The sequence below is a fragment of the Macaca nemestrina genome, chromosome 16 (genome assembly GCF_043159975.1).
Source record: "Macaca nemestrina isolate mMacNem1 chromosome 16, mMacNem.hap1, whole genome shotgun sequence".
Taxonomy (NCBI): Eukaryota; Metazoa; Chordata; class Mammalia; order Primates; family Cercopithecidae; genus Macaca; species Macaca nemestrina.
The window spans coordinates 11,986,061-12,008,069 of record NC_092140.1 but is presented as its reverse complement, the minus strand read 5'-3'; the positions used below and the strand labels follow the sequence as shown (position 1 = coordinate 12,008,069).

Here is a 22,009-nt window from a genome sequence, read left to right as displayed (position 1 = left end):
AGTGTGGTCTTTACAGATGTAATTAGTTAGGCTTAAATAAAGCTGTACTAGTTTAGAGTGAGAGGACTAGCACTACCCAACTTCAAGACTCACTATAAAGTTACCATAACCAAGACAGTGAAGTATTGGTGAAGGAATAGACAAACAGATCAATGGAACACAGGAAAGAGCACATCCTGGCATCCACATAAAAAGAGGAGACACACAGAGACACAAACACACACACAGGGGACACCATGTGAAGGCAGAGGCAGACATTAGGGTGATGCGTCTACAAGCCAAGGAATTCCAGGCACCCCCTGGAAATGAGGAGAGAGGCATAGAACCGATTCTCCTTCAGATCCTTCAGAAGGAACCCCCCACAAATAATAAAGATAGTTTTCTTGTATTATGCATAATAGTCTTAAATAGTCTTAACTAGGCTTTAAATGCAATTTATCACTCATTTGTAATGTTTGTCTGTTTATTCTCTCAATTTATATTGACAAAAGATAGAATAAGAATAACAATAAAATAATAGCTCTCCTCAAAGCAGTCTGAATTATTGTAGCCCTTTACATATCACATATCCTTTTGTTCCAAATTTTTTTCTAGCCACGTATGTGATGATGAATTAATATACATTATGATTAATAATTATAAAGGAGCGGCCTGTTCTATTGTACAGAGCTGTGGTTTGTCACCATCGCTGCCTTTGAGAATCTCCTGGGGAGGTGTTTTAAGTACTGATGCCAGAATGCCAGCCTCCAGAGATTCTGATTTAATTGGTCTGGTGTGATACGAGATCATTCTGTTTTTAAAAGCTCCCTAGGGTTTCAGAAGTGCAGCACAGGTTGAAAGCTACCAATATAGAGCAAAGCTTTACTAAAAGCAGATATGCTGAAGCAAAGAATGTGAAATGACTCCTGAAGGCACTAAACTGACAATGCAAATAAAATCCAAGAACAAGCTCTAAATGTGTGTTTGTATTTTACTGAATCCCTTTTATAAACCCATGCAATATTTTACCCCAATATTATTGCAATGCAAACTGGGGAAGATAAGATAATGGAATACAACCTGCATCAGACAGATAGCAATATCTTATTGATTTAGGGCAGAGCAGACCAAAGTTTGGAGAGAGTGGTTCGATGACAGTGGCAGAGAAGCAGGTAAGAATTTAAGACAATAGTTGAATCATTATCTCTCTGCTACCCTGTTGGGACAAAGCTTTCTAAAATAAGCAACTACACAGAAGGAAGAAAGTGGTCATTTGACCATACATATTTTGACAGAAACAGTTGTATTACTTTTTTAAAAAATTTAAAGTGTGGATTTGAATTTAACTTTTTTATACAAATGAAGTACTTTTGAATACAGAGCTAAGAATATATTCTTGACAGCTTGAAATGGCTTCTTCATTTTCCTCTTTGATGCCCATATTCGTATTTCATTGTTTTCATAATTTAAGTTATTATTGTTTCTAAAATGAACATAAAAGGAAACCATAATAAGCAACAACATGTAAATATTTTAGTGACAACAGGGAAGTCTCTAACTGCACATAAGATAAAATATCTGTTATTTTAAAAATAATACATACCTTAAAATCATTATACTCTGTCTGAAAAGACTGAATCAAGCAAAAAAAACAAAAAACAAAAAACAAAAAAGCTTGATGAATGTCCACATAAAATAGTGGGAAGAAAATATGTTTAAAAGTACATTTACTAACAAAACATGTTCAAGGTCTATATGAGGAGAACTATAAAGCTCTAATGGAAAAATCAAAGAACCAAATTAATGAAGAGATACTCCATCTTCATGGGTAGGAAGACTCAATATTGTCAGGATATCAGTTATTTCCAACTTGATCTATAGATTTGATTCAATCCCAATCAAAATTCCAGTGATTTAGTTGGTGAATTTTGACACAGTGATACTAAAGTTTACCTTTAGAGGCAAAAGTCCCAGAATATTCACCACAATATTGAAGGAGAAAAACAGAGTGAGAGGATTAGCACTACCCAACTTCAAAACTCACTGTAAAGTTACCATAACCAAGACAGTGAAGTATTGATGAAGGAATAGACAAACAGATCAATGGAACACAGGAAAGAGCACAGAAACAGACCCACAAAAATACAGTCAACTGACCTTTGACAAAGAAACAAAAGCAATACAATAAAGAAAAAGTAGGATTTTCAACTAATGGTATTGGGACAACTGGTATGTTCACATGCAAAAAATAGATCCAAACATAGATCATACATCCTTCATAACATTAACTTAAAATGGATCACACAAATATATGTAAAATGTAAAATTATAAAAATCCTATAAGGTAACCTAGGAGAAAACCTAGATGAACTTAGTTTGGGCTATGACTTTTATATACGACACCAAAGGCATGTTTCAGGGAAGAAATAATTGATAAACTGGACTTCACTAAAATTAAAAATTTCTGCTCTGCAAATGACTGTTAAAATTATGTGAAGAGAAGTGACAGACTGGGAGGAAGTTTTTTGGCAATAGAAATATCTGATTTAAAGTATGTAGATATATCTTAAAGCCCAGTAATAAAAAACAATGCAAGTTGATTTAAAAATGGACCAAAGGCCTTAACAGATAAGTTGCCAAAGAAGATATACAGATGGCAAATAAACATATGAAAAGATGTTCCACATTATATGTCATCAGGGAAATGCATATTAAAACAACCACTACACACCTATTTGGAATCTCAAATCCAGAAAACTTACACAATCGAATACTGACAAGAAAATATTAGACAACAGAAACCCTTATTCACTGCTGGTGGGAATAAAAAAAAGGTACAACCACTTTGGAAGACAGCCTGATGATTTCTCATAAAACTAAACATTGTCTTACTACGTGATCCACTAGTCATACTCCTTGACATGTACCCTAAAATGCCAAAAACTTCTGTCTACACAAAAACCTGCATGCAAATATCTATAACAGTTGCATTCATAATTTGCCAGGACTTGAAAGCAACCGAGATGGCCTTCAGTAGGTGAATGGATAAGTAAACTGTGGAACATCCAGGCAATGAAGTATTACTCATCTCTAAAAGGAAACGAGTTATCAATCCCTGAACAGACATGGAATAAACTTTAGTGTGTATTACTAAGTGAAAGGAGCCAATCTTAAAAGCCTACATACTACATGATTCCAACTGCATGACATACTGTAAAAGGCAAAACAATGGAAACAGTAAAAAGACCACTGGTTGCCAGGAAGTGGGGTGGGGAGAAGAATGAATAGGCAGAGACAGAGGATTTTTAGGGTAGTGAAAATACTCTGTATGATACTATAATCATGGATACACGTCCTCATATATTTGTCCAAGCCCACAGAATGGATAACACCAAGGATAAACCCTAATGTAAATGACGGACTTTCGGTGCTAATGATGTGTCATGTAGGTTCATCAACTGTCACAAATGTACCACTCTGGTGGGGGATGTTGGTAACAGGAGAGACTATGTGTGGGGGGGCAAGGGGCATAAGGGGAATCTCTGTGCCTTCAGCTCACTTTTTCTGAGCATCTAAGAGTGCTGTAAAAACATAAAGTCTTTTTATAAAGTACGTTTATATCAAGATTTTATTCCTGTGGATTTTCCTGCATTCATAATGGCAGAATCACTTATGAATTGTTTGAGTCTAACCGTAGTTTTTATACAAACCATTTATTGTGGGCTAATGTGTGTTGTTACATTAATGCTGTTAGTAATTTCCTTGTGTTTGCAATATATTTGTATCTTTATCTCATTATTGTGTATATTAGTGAGACTAAAAAGCACAAACATTTTAAATGAAATACTAAATACCGTTTTATAAGTGGGATTCATTAAAACAAACAATTGGATAATGAATGACAGAGTAAATTTCATTTAATGATTAATAAAATAAATATCGCATTAAAAAAGAATAGCCTGAAACACTAGTATTAGTCCTATTATCTCAGCTCAGAATTGAAAGTACTTAAATTATTAATAAGACAAAACAGCCATCTAATTGTTTTCTTGTCTTGTATGACATTCCTGTAACTACAGAACTAAAAAAGCGAAAATGCATTAGCATAATAGATACTACACCTAATGCTTTTTTAAAAATTGTTAATTTGGAGCAAATGGACAGAACACACTGCATTTCTTTTCTTTTCTTTCTTTATTTTTTTCGAGACGGAGTCTCGCTCTGTCGCCCAGGCTGGAGCTCAGTGGCGCGATCTTGGCTCACTGCAAGCTCCGCCTCCCGGGTTCACACCATTCTCCTGCCTCAGCCTCCTGAGTAGCTGGCACTACAGGCGCCGCCACCACGCCCGGCTAATTTTTTGTATTTTTAGTAGAGACGGAGTTTCACTGTGTTAGCCAGGATGATCTCAATCTCTTGACCTCGTGAATCGCCCGCCTTGGCCTCCCAAAGTGCTGGGATTACAGGCATGAGCCACCGCGCCTGGCCAACACACTGCATTTCTAAACAACCTAATCAATAGTACTGAAAGATCTACTGCAGTGTTCTAGGAACATTATTTGAAATCAAAGAATGACAGGACTATCAAGGAACTTATTGAGGAAATATATAACAAATAGTAACAAAACACACAGACTTAAAACTATATTAAACAAACAAAACACAGAGATTTAAAATTATATTAAACTATATTATATTAAACTACATTAAATTAAAACAGTGTATGAATATTTTCAAGCCAGTATAATCAATGTTGAGTTAATTAATCTAAGATATTGTAGAGGATGCCTGTTGCGTAAATATCTTAGCATATCTGTAGTGCAGAAGGATGTTTTGGTGCAAATCAGCACGGGTCTTCATATTCTTTCCCACCGAAAGATTCAAGTCCCTACAGGGTTAGCTCCACTTGGCACCATATTTCATTAGCAGTGTGGTAGCATTCTATCTCAACACCCACAAAAAGAGTAGAAGAAAGCTTCGGCAAATAAATTGAGGCTAATGAGACGCATCATGAAAGGTTAACTTAACATATTACAAGGCTTTAATCATCAATGTGAAAAATGCCTCCCCACCCAAGTATTGACCTGATAAAAGATTTATTCTCTTTATGGCTAGGCTAAACATCAGGATTAAAGCATTAGTAGATTATTGTTACTCATGTGGACCAATTTTACTGAGTAGTAAGTCTATGCACACAACTAACATGAAAACTTTAAATATGGCATTGAGAGCTTCAATGAAATTATATCTGTAGTAAGTTCTAGATTTCAGGCACATACACATCTGGATGCTTACTCAATCAGGGTTGTTGTAATAATGAATATTAATCTGGCCCATAATATATAACTTACAGCCTGATTTTCTGATCTATGAATTCAGGAAATGGGCTGCAAACATTTTCAGGTAAAACTTCTGAAGTTTTTTCCACTCGAGTTGTGTGGAATTCTAGGGATTCTGCGTACTTGGTTTTAGATTCTTTTTCTGAAACACATTTTAATGATTTTTGAAATAAAAATATACACACTTTAAAGGACAGAGATTAAAATTTTTCTCCAAAATTTGAGAGTTTAGACAAACCCTGAAGTTAAGTACTTGCACCACCTTTCCTGTGCATAAACTTGTATAAAACAATGTTGTCAAACAGATGTTATTTTCTCTCTCCCCTTGATACATTTCAGCAAAATACATAAGTAATATATTCAAATACAACAGCCATTCACTTTCACAGGAAAGAAAAGGCATTGCTGAAATAGGACATGAATTATTGTGATCATGAGGACACTGGGGAGGCTTCCTAGACCAGAGAACATTTGGCTACAGTTATGTTATGTCACATATACATTATGTGACAATGAAGCAATATTAAAAAAGAAGAACCCACAAATTACTCAAGTTCAAAGACAAAAATAAATTCCAGCTTTCAAGTTAGAAACTGAAAAGTGCCAGAATTTTCTAATTGCACAATCTAAAAGCCAATCCATTGTTGCCTGCTAATTAAGCCACCACAGGGTTTCATATAATTAATAGCAAATCGTCTCTAAATAGAAAAATGAAATAGTTGCAACATACCTTTACATAGACATGCATTTTAGACAGTCTGTTTTTAAACTATAGTATCAGGACAGACTTTCCATGTAGAAGAGATGATTAATTATGTTTTGGGTTGAATGCTCTCTTTATTTTCTTTTCTCTCAGGCTAGAAAAGCTTTGGTTTCTATAATTACTTCTCATTTATCTCTAGTTAAATGTGGGTGAAATTTTCGATTAATTAAATTTGAATTCATTTTAATTGGTAAGTTTAAAACAATGACAGGAATAAATTATATCACATATTGCAACCCAAATAAGACTGAATAAAACAGATACATTATGTGGCAATGAAGCAATATTAAGAAAGAAGACCCCCAAATTTATTCAAGTTCAAAGACTAAAGTAAATTCTGGCATTCTGTTAAGGTTAGAAAATACGGATTCTCTTTTATTAGGCAAATGTTTGGAAGAAGCCTTTGAAGGCTACCACTTATAGAATAGAATCAAAGATAATTTTCCTACACAGAGGAGAAAGAGAGGGCTCACTGAAGACTCCAAATTATTAACTATTTTTAATCATTTATTTGGCTTAGTTATAATCGATTTATTCATTGTCGACTTCTAAATATAAAAAATACATAGATAGCAAAGAGACTATCAGGGACTTCATGAAGCCATTGTTTTTGATTCAGGAAAGGTGTGGTAGCTGTTCTGCTTAAGTGCCACTGTTGTATGAATTTTGCGCCAATGTTTGCTGATTTATTTCCTTCCTTTACTAAAGCAGGAGGTAGTGCCTATCAGTAAATATCAGTATATATATTCTGCATTTCCTTCTCTCCATACTCAGAAGGGAAGAATTTTAAAACTCAGCCTTGCATTTTAAAACACATTGAATTTTAAAATTTTTAATGCAGGGAAATCCCCCAGAAATTCTCCAGCCTTCTTTCTTCATTTCACAGATGAGTAATCAGTTGCTCTGGGAGAGGATGCTATCTGCCCAAGGTCACTTAGCTGATAGGAAATCTAATTTGCGACTAATGACAAATGTGTGCTCTTTCTTTCACACCAAGCACTTGTGGGCATTTTTTTTTTCTTGTCAGTGATCTAGGTAAACACAATTTCATAAAACTTGCAGATGAACAGAAACTGAGAGGAAGATCTAATGTGTGAGAAATGATAAAATAAGAGTTCAAAAGAAGGTTGGCAAGTTAGAGAGATAGAAAGAAAATGGCAAAATACAATTTTATAGAAATTAGTGTAGAGTTCTCCTCTAAGTTAACCACACATGCACAGACTCCTCACACATTTAGTTATGGAATAAAGAAGGTACATCTTAAGAAGAGCTTGTACCAGGAAAACTAGTTGCCGAAAGACTAGTTTAAGTGGGTTTCATGAATCCAAGTGCAGTGTCTGCTGTATTGAAATTAATGGCCTGTTAATTTGGTTTAGAGACAGAAGACTTGGGCTAAAGTCCTAACCAGTTGTGAGTATTATCTGGGTATCATCTGTAATTTTTAAAAATGTATTCCTCCACTCCTAGATCATAAGAGCTACAAGGGAGGCACCATTCTTGATGTATTCTCTCCTGTATCCTAGGATTTTGCACTGTGCCGGGCATACAGTAGACACTCCATTAGTACTTGTTAAATCAATTATTAAGCTAATGTAACTTATCCTCTCTGAGTGCCAGTTTTCTCATTTATAAAATTAAGAACCTACAGTTGTGAAAGTGTTTTGGAAACTCCAAAGTGCTGTGGAAATATAAGCAATTACTACTGTTATTGAGAAATGCTACCAATAATACTTAGAGAATTTGATACAGTTCAGCCCGGAAAAGCTAAGATTCGCAGAATAGAGTTGTCTCCAAATATCTGAAGAACTATTTTATTTAAGGGATTTGACCCGTCTTTGTATGTAGTTCCAGAGGAGCAGATGGTTACCACTGTCCAGGCAGGTGTGTCTCAATGTAAGGACAACATCTGTAATATTAATAATTAGAATGTATCCTGTAATTTTCTCTCTATCCTTGGAAACCAGTTGAGATCCAGAGTCTTTCACTGGGAGGCTTAAAGCCTAGAGCAGCCTACATGCTAGAGGCGGACAGAGGTAATGAACTAATCTTGAACCAATTCATCAAATAGCAATCTAATGCTTTAGTTAGCTCTTACAGGTATTTAATGTGGCCAAAGGAATGAGGGAAGTCTTGTTGGTTTGGAAGCCCTGCCTACCACAACCCCTACACCACCCCATCCCCCTGCATAGTCTGATGTCATCACTAGTGGAAATGTTTAAACAGCAGTGAATATGCATGATAGACAGAATCTTGCATTGGATAAAAAGTGAATCTGTGAAATTCAAGGTCATATTCAGCTGAATATAAGCTAGAGAAATTGGAACTTTTGAAGGCGGCGATGAATACATGTGCTTAAAAAGGATTGGAAAGGCCTGGGCACCATGGCTCATGCCTGTAATCCCAGCACTTTGGGAGGCTGAGGCAGAAGGATCACGTGAGGTCAGGAGTTCAAAACCAGCCTAGCCAACATGGTGAAACCCTGTCTCTACTAAAAATACAAAAATTAGCCAGTGAGCTGAGATTGTCCCATTGCCCTACAGCCTGGGCAACATGAATGAAATCCCATCTCAAAAAAAAAAAAAAAAAAAAAAAAGGATTGGAAAGAAGAGATATGAACTTCTCTTTTTGCTTCCCTGAAGTAGAGAAAACGGAGTTTAAGAAACGATTTATATTATTTGTCTCAACTTCCTAAAAATCATGACATAAAATTCTATGTAGGAAATAAAAATAACTGCAGATTTAACACACAGTTTATATATTAATCACATCAGTTTATAAATATCATGCATACACATGAAAAACACACACAATGCATAAAGAAATTAGACAGAACAGTTCTTAATTTACTTCTTTTCATTTTGGCACTTGTGTGAACTTGATTGTCAAATGCATTAACCCACAGAAAACTTAGCGATTTGATGAACCTTGAATCCATTTAGAATCTGTCTTCTCTGCTAGAAAAAGAGAATGTATGTTTTTAGAAAAACATTTGGCCCACAGATGATATGAGAAAAAGCTTTTCCCATTTAAATAGCTGCTATTTTTATAAATGGAACCACATCAACTTTTCCATAAAGAGAAAACACACTCTTGTGAAGAGCCGAGAAATTCTAGGGTGCGTGTGTGTGTGTGTTAGAGTTGCCAAGTAGTTTTCCCTTACATTTATGCAACATATCTTAGGAAAGAAAAGAGATGCACGAAGAGTTACTTCCCTGTCCCTGTGCAGGTTAGTATAGCAGAGTGGAAGTCTTAAAGGAGGGTAAGGAGCCTAGGGGAATAAGTGCAATTATGCCTAAAGGATTTCCTGGAAGTCGGCAGGTAATGTGAAATGAAATTGGAAGAGTGAGGAGGCTGTGTTTCCCCCTGATGCCAGTGTGTGCTTTCATTTGATATTAATAGTTACTGAGCCAAGGTGGACCCATCTTAACTTTTTAAAATAATTCACTGCTGTCAATTACACACATGAGCTAGAATGTTCAGGCCATGTTCACAAACTTCTCAGTTAGAAACCCTATATTTTTGAAAGTCATTATAAAATCTATCACATGGCAATGTTTTTCCAAGATAAAGAAAAATTCGTGAAAGTGTTACGCAACTTTCTGAAATTCCAAACCAGCCTAGTCAACAGGGACTACCTTCTACAGATTCATTTTCTTATTCACGTGGTGCATTTATGAGTTCCATTAATGTCGATGAAAATTATACACAGGTATCCAGAAAAGACATCTGAGGCCTTCCACACTTCACATTATCATCAGTGGGGATATCAGAGGGCAGCTTTCTTTCTGCATCATCTCTCTCTGAGTGAAAGCTTGTTATTTAACTGCATTTGTCAGCTAATCAGCCAGAACGTGAAGCTATTAAAATTTAGAACTGGCCTCTGGAAAGGTAGACGTTCTGTGAAACGCCAAAATGAAAATTGCCTGGTGTTGTGATGACCACCGTAACTTGAAGCCATCATCATTAGGATGCATTTCTCAAGGCAGCGTACAGGGCGCACATGGATAATCATCGGACTGTATTTTTATCTGAAGCTTGCCATTCAGGGACTCCATCCTCAGTTCTGGGACAATAGACTAAATCCCCTCTCAATTTACACAAATCAGTGTTAGATCTCAGCTGGCAAAAGGCAGCCTTCAACGCTGTCTCCTTCAAAATGTAGAAGGCCACAGCTCCAGCTAGAGTCATTGAAAGGCAAGAAGAGCATAAGAAAATCCCAGTCACAGAACAAAACCCATGCTTCTTCCAAAGCACATCCCAGTGCTGAGATCCGGTTGCATGAAGCATGTTCTATAGCTACTCTTCTGTGTCTCCTGGTAATTTCTATGCAATACTGTCTTAGTACATTCGGTAGTCTTTGTACACTAAAAATACCTTGAACTGGGTGGCTTCTAAACAACAGAAATTTATTTCTCATAGTTCTGGCGACTGGGAAGTTCAAGTTCAAGGCACTGGCAAATTCAGTTTTTGGTGAAGGTTTCCATTTCATAGTCAATGCCTTCTTGTTGTGTCTTCACAGGGTGGAAAGGGCAAGGGGTGTCTCTCAGGCCTTTTAAAAATGAAGTTGTTAATCCCATTCATGAAGGTGTCATCCTTATGACCTAATCACCTCCCAAAGACCTTTGTTATTTGGCTTCTAATTACAGATATTTCAAAAGCAGAAGTGTTATAACTTTTCAGGCTTTGTATAGTGCTATCATCTGAATGTTTTATTCCCCCAAAATGCATATGTTGAAACAGTCATCGCTAAGGGTATGGTATTAGAAGGTGGGGCCTTTGGCATGTATTTAGTATTTGTCTTAACTTTTCATCTAACTTCTACATTCCTGGCCCTGAGTACCATTGCTTTGTAGCCCCTGTTCTACTTAGATTTCTCTCGATGGGAGTCAGTGCAAACTTCTTTTGTTATAAAAAGATTGTATTCTGCCACTAGTGAGTAACAGACGAAGAGCAATTAAGAATGGTCTTTTATTAAGATGCCAGCCTTTGTTGGGCAGTCTTGGGAATGTCATAATTGGCAAAATTCAGAAGGTAATGTGAGAGCTAGCATAACTATGTTACACTCCAGGGCTGTCACCAAAACCCAGGTTTGACATCTGAATTTAACTGACACTGTTTGCCTGCTTTGAGGCTGTCCTTCCATTTTGTTTCTAACTGCAAATGAGAATGGTTCCCTGAGGGAAGCCTTTGGGATCACAAATGCATAAACATCTGGGAATCAAATCTCTTTCAATTACATTAATTATCTGCTATGTACAGGAGAAAGTTTTGAATCTAAAATAACATTAATTTAATCTCAAGGTTAGAGAGAGATTTTAAACTTCCTTTAAACCCCAAATGGCCTTTAAAACCCCAGAGGGGAAGAATCTGGCTGGGTGTGGTGGCTCACACCTGTAATCCCAGCACTTTGGGAGGCTGAGGCGGGAGGATAACCTGAGGTCAGGAGTTTGAGACCAGCCTGACCAACATGGTGAAACCCTGTCTCTACTAAAAATGCAAAAAATTAGCTGGACATGGTGGCAGGCACCTGTAATTCTAGCTACTTGGGAAGCTGGGGTAGGAGAATTGCTTGAATCAAGGAGGTGGAGGTTGCAGTGGGCCAAAATTGTGCCATTGCACTCCGGCCTGGGTGACAAAAGCAAGTCTCCATCTCAAAATAGAATAAAATAAAACCCAGAAGGGAAGAATCTATAAGCACACTGTAATGAAAGTGTGATAAAAGATATGCAGGGAAGCACATCCTTGAGGTACTTCATGAGAGTGCCTGGTAAATCAAATGTCTGGGATGCTTGCCTCAGTCAATGAGGCAAAAGAAAGTCTGGGCTGCCAAATTATTTACTTAAGAAGTGGTTGTAATGTTATTCTACCCAATTAGAACTGTCTGCCTGTACTAGCTTAGTGCTCAATACAGTTCAATTCTGTTGATCCTTTTTTTGAAATCTCATGCACATTCTTCTCATCTAAAGATGCCCGTTACCGTCACTAAGCTAGCCTATCATCCATCTCCTGCCAGTACAACCCACACCATGTGAATGTTACAGCACCACTTCCATCATGCTTCTCCTTGTGTAAGTAGCTCACCTACTGAAGCAAACCTAAACCTCCATCGCCTTGCCTCAGCTTGCAGCTGATGGTCTTCCACGCCATTCCTGCAGGCAGCCTCTTCCTGGCAGTCAGGAAGGGCTCCTTGCTGAATGGTCTGTACAGTGTTCTCCTTGGCACCCGTTTTGCTTTCACCTATGCTATGGTCACTGACTGTAACGTCCTTCTCCTCCTCTCCTGCTTGCCGCCATCAAATGTTAGTCATTCTCGAGGTCCTCTTAGGTTCTGCCCCACCTGGCTCTTTTGGCCCACACAATCTCTCCTCTTCTCTAAAAAGTGTTTATAGATTATAGCATGGGTTTTGCTATGGTTGTGTGTTTTTATGAGCATGTGTGAATATGTATGTATCTATAGATAGACACTGCTGGTAATTTCTTAGAGAAAACAGCTTCTACTTGTTCAAAATGTCTGAGACCAGTTGTTTTTGTTTGTTTGTTTGTTTTTAGGGAAAAAAACCCTGACATCAAGGGGAGAGCATGACACAGCCCCCACTACCACCAGTGACGCAGCCGAGTGAGTTTCCCACATTTGGGGAGATCACGGAAATCAGCACATCAGAATGCAATGGGGAAGCTCACCCTGGGAAAAACCATTTTCATGATCATGCCATCTCCCCTGCCAGGTAAGACCAGTCTGTGAATTTCTCTGTTGTCATAAAATATGCCCAGCAAACATGGATTTGTTATATTCTACCTCGCTTCTAGTGAGATATATCCCTTCATGAAATAAGTGACTGAAAAGTCACAGAAGATGTCACAGCACCATGTTATCTGGCCTCCCTTACCTCCTAATCCGGAATCACCCCCTTTAGCTGTCTCACCTCCCTTTATCTTTATGTGATATTAAAGCATCATTTGGAAAGGCCAGAGGGTGTAGCTGGGATCAAAAGTCAGGCAGACAAATATGTCATGTGTCCATATTAACAATACAGGTTTCTTCCTAATTTAGAAATCAGAACATAGTTTCACAATAGTCAAAAACCAACAGCAAATCTGATAGTCAAAGCCTAGTAAGGTTCACTTCTTTCATTGTGTTAATGTATGAATATTTCAGTGACTAAGGCACATTTCCAAGAAATAACAATTCAGGGGAAAATGTAATTTAACAATATTTTTACATAAAACTATTATGTGTTTAAACTTATATGAATTCCATTTTGAAATATTTCTCAAACTGTAAACAACACATAAAAGACACATGAATGAATTAATTTGCCTACATCTAATCTGAAGGTATAAATATTTTGGGTTTAAACTATTGATCTGAATATTGCACTGAAGACTATCATTATTATCTTAATATGCTCACATAAGGTCCAATGGTAATTTGATGTTTTTAATGTGTCCTAATGGTAACATGATTTGACTGTTATATTTACAAAAGGAACAACTAGCACCCTACTTTCTAGCAAACAATAATGTCACGTAGAACCTCTGAGAGAAAACTGCATGGGCTATGTGTTTCTCTAGTCATTTTTTCTTGGACAAATTTAAAGTTGTATCTTTTTATTTTCAGTAAGTATCATGCCCTGAAAAACCTCCCTTCTCTGTGGTTCTGTGGTAAAGTATCAAGGGCATAGACTCTGAAACACGATGGTCCCACATTCAGATTATGATTCAGCTATTTCTTAACTGAGTGGCACTGGGCAATTCATTTAACATCTCTGAGCATCAGTTTGGGTATCTGGAAAAGATAGACTGGTGGTGGCATAGTACTTACTATTTAAAGTTGAGATATGACTAAAATAAATAATTATTAATAAGGTGCCTCTCTTGTTAGAGTGATAGAACTGCCAGTACCAGCTAAAGGGAAACAAGTTGTAAAATACTACACACCGTGTGGAGTTAGAAAGGCACCCTTGGTTCCTTTGCTACCCTCTATCTTTTGAAGGTAGTTGTTGTTCACAGGATCTCAGCAGCCAGAAATACTGCTGCTGATTTTATAATTTTCCAGCAGGCACTTGTGAATCACCATATGCTCTAATTTTTTTTTCTAAGAAATTCTGGCAGCATTTAAAAAATGAAGTCACTATGCCAACGCCAATCTAAAGATGCCAATCTACAACTTAAAGTCTTTGCTACTTTAATTCTTCCGCATGAAGTCCAAATCTCTGCCATTGACTTGTCATGGTCAGTGTCTTTGTCTAAATGACACTGTGTAGAATGACATACAGTGGGATTTTCTCTTTGTTTGAAGTCAGGTGGGGAAAGGGGTTGTGCATTTGACATGTCTTTATTCTTTTTCTTTAAGAAACCCTTATTAAACCTTTAACACTAATTTTTTCCCACTCCCTTCAAACTTTGAAGGAACTTTGTGCATTTCACCCAGAACAGAACTCATCGCACAGCACTGATACACAGGCTATGGGGAAGGGGAAATCAGGGGCACGGAGAAGCACAATGCAGGGGTTTGAATTTAGGAACGCTAACGTTCCTCCGAAGCAGACGGCTCCTTGCTCTAAGAGCTCCAGTGTCTCCCCACAGTCCGTACACCTGCATGGCCTTCCCACTGCCAACAACTCTGCCTCTATTTCGTGCCCGTGCCACGTCAGCCACACATGTCCATCTTCCTAATGATCCTTGCATTTGCTACTCATGGCCACCTCATGGTTCTTACACTTGCTGTCCACTCCGCATGCTTTCCCTCCCTAAGCATCTTTCCATGGCATGCTCCCCACTGCTCTCTGTCTTTGTCTGTCTGTCTCTCTCTCTCTCTCTCATTTCAGGTGTGTGTCCCTTGAGTGTTACATCTGAAATAGAGCCTTCCCAAACTGATCTTGCCATTCTCTTATTCTGCTCTATTTTACTTCAAAGAGTTTATCACTGCCTGAATTTCTGTGTATTTTCAGTTCACTGTTTCTTCCACTAGTCTTTCTTCCACTAGTCTCTGGCCTCAGGAAGACTGGACGTTGTCTTTTTTTCTACTGTGTTCTCAGCATCAGAGCAGTGCCTGACCATGATAGAAACTCAAAGACTAAATAAATACACTAGTGTCATATGTATATCGAATAGTAGACTTTCAATTGTTGATTTTCTAAAAAAGCAGGAAAGAGTCAGGGACTAGCATGGTACATGGCAGAGGCCTGACGTAGTTCCTTTAACTGTATTATCTCATTTAATTATTAAAAAAAAAAAAAACGGAGTATCTTTCATTCTTGTTTTAGAGCTGAAGCCTCTGATTTTAGAATTTAAATTGTCCAATCTAAACTTGTCCAATCTAAAGATATACACTTAGGAAGTGACTGCCAGCATTTAAGCCCTGGGTTTTAGATTCCAAATTTGATGATTTTGTCTCCATATAACACAGATGTAAAATAGTTTTTAAAGAAGCTTAGAGAGTTTACAGACTTTGTTGATTTTTAGTTAAGCGGTTATTATTACAAGGTAATTGATTTAGCAGCTGGGATAAGAGAAATAATTAAATGAATGTTTATATAAGCAAAGAGCCAAACCAGCAATTGAATCAATAAAGCCTACTATGCTTTCATTTTTCTCTGGCTCTCCTTCTTTCCAACTTCCCTTGAATAAAGGTATCCCTTAAAATTCAGTACATGTTCTTTTCGGTCTATGGAGAGCTCATTCTTTTTGATGACTTCATAACCTTAATTTTGCATTTCTATGACTGACCTTCAGTTTGAATTCCAGTCCTGTCTCCTAATGTCTAGTGAACATTCTCACTTTGAGTTCTTTTCCTTATGTCCTCAAAGTCAGTATTACTCTGTGTCCCCAACTGGCTCCTTGTCCTAAATTTTCTTTCCCAGGCAGTAAGCATTAGCCATATTTAATTCCTTAGCCAAATAATTGTTATATCCTATTAATTCTTCCTTAAATTATGTCTATATATTGCACTTATATCAAATTTACTATTTTCACTGCCAATATCGTGTTTCAAATCCATATGCACTCACACCTCGATTGCTATCATAGCGGTTTTTTTTTTTGTGTTTAATTTTATTTTTACTTTTGAGTTCACAGGTACACGTGCAGGTTTGTTACACAGGTAACCTGTGTCACGGGGGTTTGTTGCACAGATTATTTCATCACCAGGTATTAATTAAACCTAGTACCCATTAATTATTTTTCCTGATCCTCTCCCTCCTCCTACCCTTCACCCTCCGAAAGGCCTCAGTGTCTGTTGTTCCCCTCTGTATGTCCATGAGTTCTCATCATTTGGCTACTACTTATAAGTGAGAACATGCAGTATTTGGTTTTCTGTTCCTGTATTAGTTTGCTAAGGATAATGGCCTCCAGCTCTATCCATGTTCCTGCAAAGGACATGATCTCATTCTTTTTCATGACTGCATGGTATTCTGTGGTGTATATGTGCCACATTTCTTTAACCAGTCTATCATAGATGGGCATTTAGGTTGATTCCATGTCTTTGCTATTGTGAATAGTGCTGCAATGAACATACACCTGCATGTGTCTTTATAATCGAACAATTTGTAATTCCTGTGGTAATGGGATTTCTGACTCAAATGGCATTTCTGTCTTTAGGTCTTTGAGGAATTGTCACTCTGTCTTCCACAATGGTTGAACTAATTTACACTCCCACCAACAGTGTATAAGCATTTCTTTTTCTCCACAACCTTGCCAGCATCTGTTATTTTTTTACTTTTTAGTAATAGCCATTCTGACTGGTGTTAGATGGTATCTCATTGTGGTTTTGATTTGCATTTCTCTAATGATCGGTGATGTTGAGCCTTTTTTCATATGGTTGTTGGTGCATGTGTGCCTTCTTTTTAAAAGTGTTGGCCGGGCGCAGTGGCTCACACCTGTAATCCCAGCACTTTGGGAGGCTGAGGTGGGCAGATCACAAGGTCAGGAGATGGAGACCATTCTGGACAACATGGTGAAACCCCGTTCCTACTAAAAATACAAAAATTAGCTGGGTGTGGTGGCACATGCCCATAATCCCAGCTACTCAGGAGGATGAGGCAGGAGAATCGCTTGAACCCAGGGGGCGGAGATTGCAGTGAGCTGAGACATTGCACCACTGCATTCCAGCCTGGTGACAGAGCGAGACTCTGTCTCAAAAAAAAAAAAAAAAAGTATCTGTCCACATCCTTTGCCCACTTTTTAATGGCACTGAGTTTTTTTTTTGGTAAATTTTTTAAGTTCCTTACAGCTGCTAGATATTAGACCTCTGTTGAATGTATAGTTTGCAAAAATTATCTTCCATTCTTTAGGTTGCCTGTTTACTCTGTTGATAGTTTCTTTTGTTGTGCAGAAGCTCTTAAGTTTAATTAGATCCTATTTGTCAATCTTTGCTTTTGTTGCAACTGCTTTTGGCATCTTTGTCATGAAACCTTTCCCTTATTGACATTGCCCTAAATGGTATTGCTTAGGTTGTCTTCTTTGGTTTTTACAGTTTTACGTTTTACATTTAAGTCCTTAATCCATCTTGAGTTAATTTTTTTATATGGTGCAAGAAAGCGGCCCAGTTTTAATCTTCTGCATATGGCTAGCCAGTTATCCCAGCACCATTGATTGACTAGGGAATCATTTCCCCATTGCTTTTTGTTGTTGTTGTTAGGTTTGTCAAAGATCAGAGAGCTGTAAGTGTGCAGTCTTATTTCTGAGTTCAGTATTCTGTTGCATCAGTCTATGTGTCTGCTTTTGTACCTAAGCCATGCTGTTTTGGATACTGTAGTCCTGTAGCAGCTTGTTGATTGATCTCTCGTTTCCTGATAACTCTGTTATAATTTATCTGGTACATTAGTGCCAAATTGGCATTCCTTAAAGTTCTTTCAACAAGTCACTGCTCACAGTTCAAAGTCTGAACATAACAGCTTTAGTAGCTATCCACAGTGTGGCTCCAACAGACCTTGTGATCTTAACTTCTACTATTCTTTAATATCCTCCAGTTCAGAGAAGTCTTCTAAATATGCCCTATGCATTTTTGCTGCCAGAAAATTTTCTACATTCTGATCATTTTGGGGAATATAGTTTTTCCTTCTCTCAATTTATTCAGATCCCATAAGGCTTTGCTTATGACCCACCTTCATGAAGCCATTTCTGATTGGGTTGCCATATTGCTTAATTCCAGGAGACACCATTAACATATTTGTGCTCCAGGGAGCAAATTTCTTGCTTACTTTCTAATATTACCCTTTCTTCCCTTTAGACTTTAGTCTTATGTAAAGTTTAATTGATGTCATTCTGAAGATTATTTGACTTTTTCACTGTTTGAATGGTAACATATACTGAATATAATCTTCCCATTTCCCACCTATTTTCCCATTCCTATCTAATCTTTCTCTTGTCCCACTTGTCAATTTTACTCATGGCTTTTCAGGGTCAGCATGTGTTTCTTAAACACTTGCTATGTGTCTTGGACTATTTAAGACAATAGGCACACAGTGTTGAATGAATTAGACTTGATCTTTGCTTTGGTGCAGCACTCACATCATTGTACACACAACCTATGGGGTCAAGTGCGGCAAGGCGGAAGTATCAGATGCTAAGGAGGTTTTAAGAGTAGGCTAGTGAGGTCATGAAAAGGGCCCCAGACATCTAATTCATGCATAGTTCTCAGGATCACTTCTAGCTTTATTTATACTGCTCCACGTGAAGAGGAAGCAACCAACCCCAGATCTGCTAAAACGCGTTCAGTGTCTCACATTGTCTCCTGGATACTCTACTTGAGTAGAATGAGAAGTGCAGTCATTACATCTGCCACATTAAAAGCACACATCTTCCAAATGTACATACAGTGCATACATGGATGTGACATTGGTATACCTTTAGTTTTAATATTTTTAAAATTATATATAGATATGTAAATTATTCAAAGGCAAGGAGCATGCCTTCTCTCTGCTTTGTAAACAATATTTGCGGTGAGGGTTAGCAACCCCAGCTGATCGTGACAGACTGTATTTAAATTTCCACAGTTTCAAAGCCTAGCTTCTCCCAAACCTTTAAAAAAAAAAAACCCAAAACAAAAAAAAAGCAAAAGCAATTAGAAGTTATAAAGTAAAACAATATTATCTAAGTGCTGGGCAACTTGATGTATACAGGTTTTGCAGCTCTGTCATTTTAAGCCATTCTTGATATGAGTAACTGGGTACTACAAATTAAACTTTAAGTTTAAACCAAGATACATTATCTATGTCTATCTATCACCTATCTATTTATCTAACATCTATTATCAATATCTATCTATCTTTAAAGTAAGATACATTATATATTGTAACCGTATTCTATTATCAAGGTAGCTGGCTCGACAGTATCATATGTGTTCAGAGGTATTTTTTCCCTCCTTTCATAAATCATTTTTGAGTCTTTTCTATGGGATAGAGAGAATTAAGTGTAAGGAGTATTGAAGATTAAGTTAATTTATAGTGCTTCTCTTTGCTCTCAGTGTATTCTTAATGTTTTAATAATAACGCTGTGGACCCTACTCCCTATGTTTTAGGACATAGAGTGATCACTGCATCTTGCCCAGGTTTCATTGTTACCTGCCAGGAACTGAACTGGACATAAGATTCATCCATGCTCCTGAAGACCCTTCTCTGCCATCTAGCATGTACCCTGAGTCAGTGTCCAGGAGCCTGGCTGATAGAACCAGCCACTGGATGTCACCCTTTCTCTATAACCAACCAACAGAGCTGGCTGCTCACAACTACCACCAAAGTACCCATTGCTGGTCTGATGTGCTGGCAATAAGGCACCAGCTCACAGATTAGACCACACCTTCTACCTCATCTCACAGAATTCTAAAAGAACTCATCTTCACTAAGTCTGTCTGTCATCATGAACTACCTATTCTGTTTTGTTTTCTCCCATTTCTCTATGAGAACAGGAACTTTTACATAGGCAACGACTTAATTATTTGCATAGAGATTTCTGATGATTCTTGATGATGAAGAGAAAATACTTTTTGTATTAGCTTTCTAGGGCTGCCATAACAAAATACCATGGTTGGAGGGGTGGGGGATGGGGAGTTAAACAACAGAAATGTATTTCCTCACACTCTAAGAAAGTCTAAGGTCTACGCAAGTCTAAGTGTTGGCAGGGTTGTTCCCTCCTTTAGCCTTCTCTTCTTGTTGGCCATCCTCCCCCGTATCCTCACAGGTCTTCCCTCTGTACATGTCTGTGTCCTAATTTCCTCTTTGTGTAAGGACACCAATCAAATTGGATTAGGGCCCACCCTAATTACCTCATTTTTATTTCATTACCTCGTTAAAAGCCTCATCTTCAAAGGCAACGTACCCTCAACAATTTGAGGGGAAGGAGGCAGAATTGAACCCATAATGCTTTTCTTTTTCCAGTTCATCTGATTCTTGTGTTTTCTCTTATTGTTGCTGACAGTTAAACCACACAGAATTTATATAGGCTGTCGGAAGTTGGATGGTGTTGTGTCTTTTAAGAAACTTAAAAAGAACCAACTGTCTCCACACTGGATTTTCTGAACACACAAGCCAGGGAGGTCAACACTGATGACTCACGTCATGTTGCTATTTAATCCTGTCCCACCTTCTAATATACAATCTGTCTTGTCTTCCCAATTCCATTCTGCTATGTATTATCTAAAATGCAGAATCCAAGGCTAATTCTGCTCTTTATTTCCAGGTGCTCATTCAAAATATATAATAGGTCATGTGAAAAAAAAACACACTGGACTATAATTCAGAAAATGTGACATCATCCATGTTATAAATTAATAATGTATCCTTCAACACACTGTCCAAGAGGATATCATAAAACTAAGCCAATAATACTTTCCCTGATTTCAAATAGTGTTTTAATAAAGTTAAGCTCTATATGAATGTGTGTTGAAAGCTGTAAAGTACCATCTAGCATATTGAATAGCTCTCACTGTCCATTTTTAAGATTATTGTCATATGAATGAATGGATGACCTGCCGTTTTATCCTTTAAAACCAGTTAGTTTCCATTCCTATGGATCTCATAACTCTCTCCACTTACCTTTATTACAGTGTTTCTTATACTGTATTTTAATTGTAACTTTACTCATCTGTTTTTCCACTGAGTTATAAACCCCTGGAAAAAAAGGATTGTGTCTGCAAGCAGCTCAGTTTGCTCAATGCATAACCCTACATGGTTCTCAGGAGAAACTCACTGTGCTCTCTGATGACTGACTGCTTCTCCTCAGAGCATGTCAGCTGCATTTCTTTCTAGGTAGCAGTCTTCTTTTCTGTCCTCCTCCCCAGTGCCTCCAAGTCCCCACCCATCCATAGTGGTATGTAAGCATATTTTCAGTCTCTTCTGCTGTTACCCACCCCAGCAATGTGTGGGACTGTGCTTGGGTTTTGTTTCTTTTCACCTTGTTATTCATCTCTGTCCACTGAAAAGCTTAAACTACACAGAAATGCCAGGCTGTTTTCAATTACCTTTTAATTTATGTATTTATTGTGAGACAGAGTTTAGCTCTTGTTGCCCAGGCTAGGGTGCAGTGGCACGATTTCACCTCACTGCAACCTCTGCCTCCCAGGTTCAAGTGATTCTCGTGCCTCAGCCTCCTGAGTAGCTGGGATTACAGGCGTGCGTCACTACGCCCGGCTAATTTTTGTACTTTTAGTAGAGACGGGGTTTCACCATGTTGGTCAGGCTGGTCTCGAAGTCCTTACCTCAGGTGATCCAACTGCCTGGGCCTCCCAAAGTGCTGGGATGACAGGCATGAGCCACTGCCCCCCCAATCCCCCCCACTTTTTTTTTTCTCAAATCATATGGCAGTTCTGCTAGCATGATATGGAGTGCAGGTACTCCAGGGCTGGGTGACCTAGTGATATGGGATAACCACCCAGTTAATTTGAGGTTGTTGAAATGTCTGCTTTCTGACTTCCCTGTCCAGGCTGTCTCTGTCAG

At 37.9% G+C, this 22,009-nt stretch overlaps 1 protein-coding gene and 1 non-coding gene across 6 annotated transcripts in view; both read right to left on the bottom strand.

Annotated features, from left to right (window-relative positions):
- The window catches only part of LOC105469844 (fibroblast growth factor 14), a 681,850-nt gene that overhangs the window by 56,649 nt on the left and 603,192 nt on the right, over nt 1-22,009 (bottom strand). The window lies entirely within an intron of this gene.
- Nucleotides 12,645-12,810, bottom strand: LOC112424621 (U1 spliceosomal RNA). Its single transcript, XR_003015406.2, has one exon. It is a non-coding gene; the product is annotated as a U1 spliceosomal RNA (small nuclear RNA).